The sequence below is a fragment of the Ursus maritimus genome, unplaced genomic scaffold, assembly GCF_017311325.1.
Source record: "Ursus maritimus isolate PB19 unplaced genomic scaffold, ASM1731132v1 scaffold_4, whole genome shotgun sequence".
Classification (NCBI taxonomy): Eukaryota; Metazoa; Chordata; class Mammalia; order Carnivora; family Ursidae; genus Ursus; species Ursus maritimus.
Window position 1 is genome coordinate 77,811,645 of NW_024426552.1, and position 6,020 is coordinate 77,817,664.

The window sequence follows — 6,020 nt, forward strand, 5'->3', positions numbered from 1 at the left end:
TTCAGTGGAAGGTTTCCTTCACCATCTCTATACTGGTAATTCCCGTTCTGTGTATTCTGCCCAGATCTCCCCTGAGTCCCGTATTGCAATAACCAGTACTCACTGGACATCTTTGTTTGGATGTCCCTGCAAAAAATCACTTCCACATGTCCCAAACTGAACTCACCATTCTGCCCATTTGCCCTTATTTTCCTCCCTAGTTAATGGCACCATTGTCCTTCCACCTTGTCACCCAAGCTAAACCTAGAAGTTCGTCTAGCTTTTCTCTTGCCTTCACTTCCACACCCCAGCAGAATTTTAGGGGACCACTCCTGGGAGCAATGCTGAATCAGGGTCCAATTGGAAGAGATAAGCCACGTGGTAACATGAACAGAGAATTTTTTGTTTGTATGGCGTTCAAACAAGCTTTAAGAACCAGAGGCACCCTCCAGGTGTTCACTTCCTAGAAGGACAGGCTTTATCCAGCTATACAGCCATGGTATCCATCTGGCTGACGCAAGAATAAGGCGATTTCAAATATTTCCCATGGAATTTTCCATTGTGTTTTTCTTCCTTATACGGAATTTATCTTTTCTGATTATAAGAGCTTTTGGGTTTTGTAAACTTGCCAGCTTCAGATATGAACAAGGGAGACTGATCAGAGTTCCTGAGTCACATTCCAGGGCAGACCCTCCAGAGTTTGCACCCCTGAGTCATGCCGAGCCCTGAAACCATGGGATTTGAAGTAGGAAAGCCGCAAGCCTCCCCAAGCCATTCTACCCAGCACGGAATTCCCCAGCAGCAACTTCCTGTTTGATCTTCTAGTTTGTTCCAGAAGGTTCTTTTCCAGTTCTAGAGGCCAACCACATTCCTTGGCTCATAGCCCCTTCCTCCATCTGCAAAGCCAGGCTTTCTCCTGACACCACTTTACTCTGACCTCAAACCTTTAATATAAAGAATTATTGGGGCGCCTGGGTGGCACAGCGGTTAAGCATCTGCCTTCGGCTCAGGGCGTGATCCCAGCGTTACGGGATCAAGCCCCACATCAGGCTCCTCCTCTATGAGCCTGCTTCTTCCTCTCCCACTCCCCCTGCTTGTGTTCCCTCTCTCGCTGGCTGTCTCTATCTCTGTCGAATAAATAAATAAAATCTTTAAAAAAAAAAAAAAGAATTATTAACTATAACTGGGGATGGGGCAATGAGAAACTAACTATGAAGAAGTAAAGGGATCTCTAAAGAACATAGGAATAGCAGATATAAGGAGAAGCCCTACCCCTAGGTCTATCACAGAGTCCCCCAAAAAAGACCTTCCTCTCCTCAAGAGCTGAGGTCCAGACCTTTTTATAGAAAGCACAGCTGTGGCTCACTGGATGACAGAGAAGTTGCTGAGATGCCATTCTGACAGAACATAATAGAAATCTGCTTTCTAGAATTTTTCAGAAATCTTCCCTCTAGGATGCCAGGGAAAGTTGTTCATGGGGCATGCCTCACCTACAAAACCACCTGATGTGGTGCCAGGGAAAGCCACCAGCTGCTGGGTGCCGCTGGGTGCCGCTGGGTGCCACTGGGTGCCACTGGGTGCCGCTGGGTGCTGCTGCATACTGTGTGCACTATAGGAGCAGAGCACTGGAAAAGCTGCAAATGCTGCAGGAGCCAGAGGCCTCTGCTACAAAACCTGGTTGGAGTTGGGGGTGGGTGCTCTAGAGGAAGCTGCTGGCTGCTAGGAGCTTCTTGTAGCCATGCACTGCAGGAGCTGGGATCTGGAGATGCTGCCAACACACTGCAGAAGCTCAGCGCTGAAGAGAGCTATAATCTCTGTAGGAGCTGGTCACTGGGGGAGCTTCATGTGCTGCAGGAGTCTGTGGAACACTCTAGAGCTAAGAAGTAAACCCCTTCCTCCTGTAACGCCTGCACGAGGCCCTATACTGACACAGCTTCAGTGCCAACGGGCAAAAAGGATATATATATATATACATATATATATATATATGTATATACACACACACACACACACACACGTATATAGTGTGTATACATATTTATACATATTTAGTGTATATATATTTAAATATATATATTTATTTATTTAAAGGGCCATGTCTATTTTCCCTGAGAAGCCAAAAAGGATGAATTTGGAGCAACAAGCACGGGAAGTCAGGTCCATTCATTCTTCTCTAGCACCATTGCCACAGCTCTGGTTCAGACTTACTCACTAGCTCACTTTCTCTTTTTATCCCTTGTCTGGAACGTTGAAAGAGTCTAGAAACTGGTCTCCTGGCGTGGCTGCCACTCACCCAAATGATGATATGTGAATTTGCAAAAGAAGGGAGTTCCATTGGGTGTACAAAGCACATTGCCTGGGTATGAGCTCTCAGGAACCCTTGCTAGTTATGCCCTGCACAGCTAACAGCAGAGGTCTTGTTCCTCATCTGTCCCTAGACACCCATCTTCCTTGGCCATATCACTCCTCGGATCTGTACTCCATACGGCTACCACTTTTCTACAGCCTAAACATGATAATGTAACTCACCTTTTAACCCCTCAATACTTCCCTGTTCCCTATACTAAATAAAATCTAAACTCCTTAAAAAGGCATACAAAGTCCTCTGTGATCTGCCTCTTGCTTTCTTCTCCAGTTTACTGAATAACCAAATGAACAAAAATGAAACCATCAATCAAAGAAAGAATGAACTCATGAATTCCAGGACAGAAGTTGAACAGCAAGGGTCTAGTCTCTATAAGAACAAACAATAATCAAATTTGGGGGCAGCCTCTGGCTTTTCTCTAAGCCGTGGGAGTAAGTCTCCGTTAAGAGAGTACTTCCAAACAGGCACATTACTTCCTCCTGCATATACCTCCCCTACCAAGACAAAGTTTTTATGGTCATTTCCCCTATCTCTTTGCCTTTTTATCCGCATATTGCCATCATCAGGATCAGTGAGGCCCAGCTTCTGAGAGTCTACCCACTCACTGTTTCCTCTCCATTCTTGCTGCCAGTCCTCTCTCCACCTCGTATTTACAGTATGGGAACCACATGCCACACAGTCCCTCATTCAACAGCGTGGCCCTGTACTAGATGTTGGAGACATAGACATGAATGACACATAAGCCCTCCAGAATGACTTCGTTGTCTTTGCCAGGACAGTCTTCCTTGCTTTCAGCAAGTCTTTCCCCTGCTCAGGGACCTAAAAAGGTACCTGATGCCTACCCACTCATTTCTAAATTCATACTTCACTTTCATTCACTCAACAAGTGTAACTGAAGGCTTAACATGCCAGGTACTGGTACGAGGTATAAAGCAGTGGATAAGATAGGCATGGGCCCTGTCCTCAAGGAATCTAGTCCAGTGGGGAAGACAGACCTAAAAGCCAAAATCACAAAAATAATTATAAAAGTATTGTTATGTAACTACAATCATTATGAATGATATGAGGGATGCTCATGAAGGTATGTAAACAAGAGACCCAATCTGAACCGGGAAGCAAGGCAAGGCCTGAGATGTGAGTAGGAGCCCAAGTGTAGGTGTGTGTTGGGAGAAAGCGTGGTTGTTGAATGTCCCAGGAAGAGGGAACAGCGTATTCAAAAGTCTAAGACTGAGGATACAAGGAATGCGAGAAAATGTGTGCCTACAGCAGAGCAAACAAGTGGGAGAATGGCAGATAAAGAACAAATCATGCAGAGAATTGCAGCTTGTATTAAGGTTTTTGAACTTTATCCTAAAAGTTATGAGGAGCCATTGATGGTTCCAGAGCATGTGGTACCATGACCTGACTTATGTTTTTTCCCCTCAACATTTTATTATGAAAATGTTCAAACATAGTGGAGAGAATTGTACAATGAACACTATCGGTTTGCTCCTCACTTAATTTTTAAATTACATCACATTGACAAGTGTCTAGGTGTTAAAAAGGAAAAGAAATTTAATCTCTTCTTCCCAGGGAGGCTACAAGGAAGTTTAGAAATGATACAGCCTGGCCAATGAAATGACTAGAAATTAATAAGTGAACAAAAACACAAGGGATCATTGCAAAATTCAAAACACAATTAAAAAAAGTGTACTAGAATTTTTTTCCCAGGTACACCCTATCCCGTTTCATCTTCATAAACTATAACTCCAGGTCCAAGGTAATAGTTTGAATCTTTTTAATCACTATTTTTTGCTTATTAGAACTTGAAATAAAGCTGCTTAAAATGCTTAAAGCTGTAAAAACTCCACAAACACTAATTTAGTTTCTAAGGTTAATTAGAAATTCTCCAGGTAAGCGGAGTTGATGAGGCCCTGATAAATGGTGGCAAGGGGCATGGAGAAGACAAGAAAAAAATTTTAATTATACAGGAAGTAGAATTGATGAGATATGTTAACTAATTAAATAAGAAGGGGAAGAGAGAAGAAAGTTTTAGCAGAGACATTTAGATGGCAGAAGAGGAAATTATTAAAACAATTAATTTTGGACATGTTAATTCCTATAAGCCTCTGAAATATCCAGGTAAAAATTTAAGCAGGCAACAGGAATTTAAGCACAAAACTGAGGGGGGTGTTCAAAGGTGTAAATATAAAATTGGAAGCCAGCAGCATGTAGGTCACTGATTGAAACCATGAAAACAATTGAGGATGGCTCTAGAGAATATGTTAAAAAAGGACAACTGTCACCTTGAGTCATCACCAAACCTCTGGGTCTCAGGTGCCTTAAATACTGATGCTGTACCAAGTAAGAATCAAATTGCCAATTCTTACAACTCAATAATAAAAATATTGATAACCCAACTAAAAATGGGCAAGACATCTGAATAGATGTCTGAATAGACATCTCTCCAGAGAAGATCTACACATGATTGATAAACACATGAAAAGATGCTCAACATCATTATTAGGAAAATGCAAATCAAAACCACAAAGAGATACCATTTCACACTCATTAGGGTAGCTAGAATTAAATGGCAGTTCCTCAAAAAGTTAAACATAGAGGTACCATAAAACCCAGCAATTCCACCCCTAGGTATATCCCCAAAATAACTGAAAATGTATGTTCAGGCAAAAACTTGTACATGAATACTCATAGCAGCAGCTATTATTATTCATAATAGCTAAAACGTGGAAAAATGTGCTTTTGGGTGCAAAAGTCTATCAACTGATGAATGAATAAATAAAATGTGATATAACTATATAATAAAGTATTATTCACTAATAAAAAAGAATGAAATACTGATACATGCTACAACATAGAATAACCTTGGAAACATCACATTGAAGTAAGGAAGCCAATCACAAAGGACTTCATATTATTCCATTTATATGAAAGGTTCAAAATAAGCAAAACCATAGAGACAAAGTAGATTTCAGATTCCGTAGAGGTAGGAGGGTTCCAGGAGGAGGGTGTAGAGGGAGATGTACAATGACTATTAATGAGTACAGATTTCTTTTTAGGGGTGATGAAACTTTTAAAATTGCAGTGATGCTTGCACAGTTCAGTAAATACAATAAAAAACATTTGAATTGTTCACTTTAAATGGGAGCATTGCATGGTATGTGAATTATATCTTAGTAAAGCTGTTTTTAAAAAAAATCAAATGCTCTTTACAGGTACCAAAGTACCTCACCAGCCAGGTACTATATTTCTTTTTTAATGGGTGGGGAAATGACAGGTGCAGAGGATAAGTTCTGGACAGTACAGTCCTATATTTATATATATATATAAAAAAAAAGTACAAGTGGACCAGAGCAGTTCGAACCCATGTTGTTCAAGAATCCGCTGTGTATCATGCTGTTGAGTGATTAATGAATTAATCATCCCTCCTGTGACATCATTATAGTAGATACCTCTAGCGCTTAAAATCATAGTTTATACATGTGTTTAATGGTTCCCCCTTACTAGACCACTAACTTTTTCAGAATAGAGACTGTGTCTAATTTCAGCACATCAAGTACTCACATAATGCTTGGGCACTTAATAGGTGTTCAAATGAAGGTTTTTTTTTCTTTTCCAGGAAGGAAGCATCCACGATTGAAGTTAAATAAAAAGTAAGGCATGGGACCCAGTATAG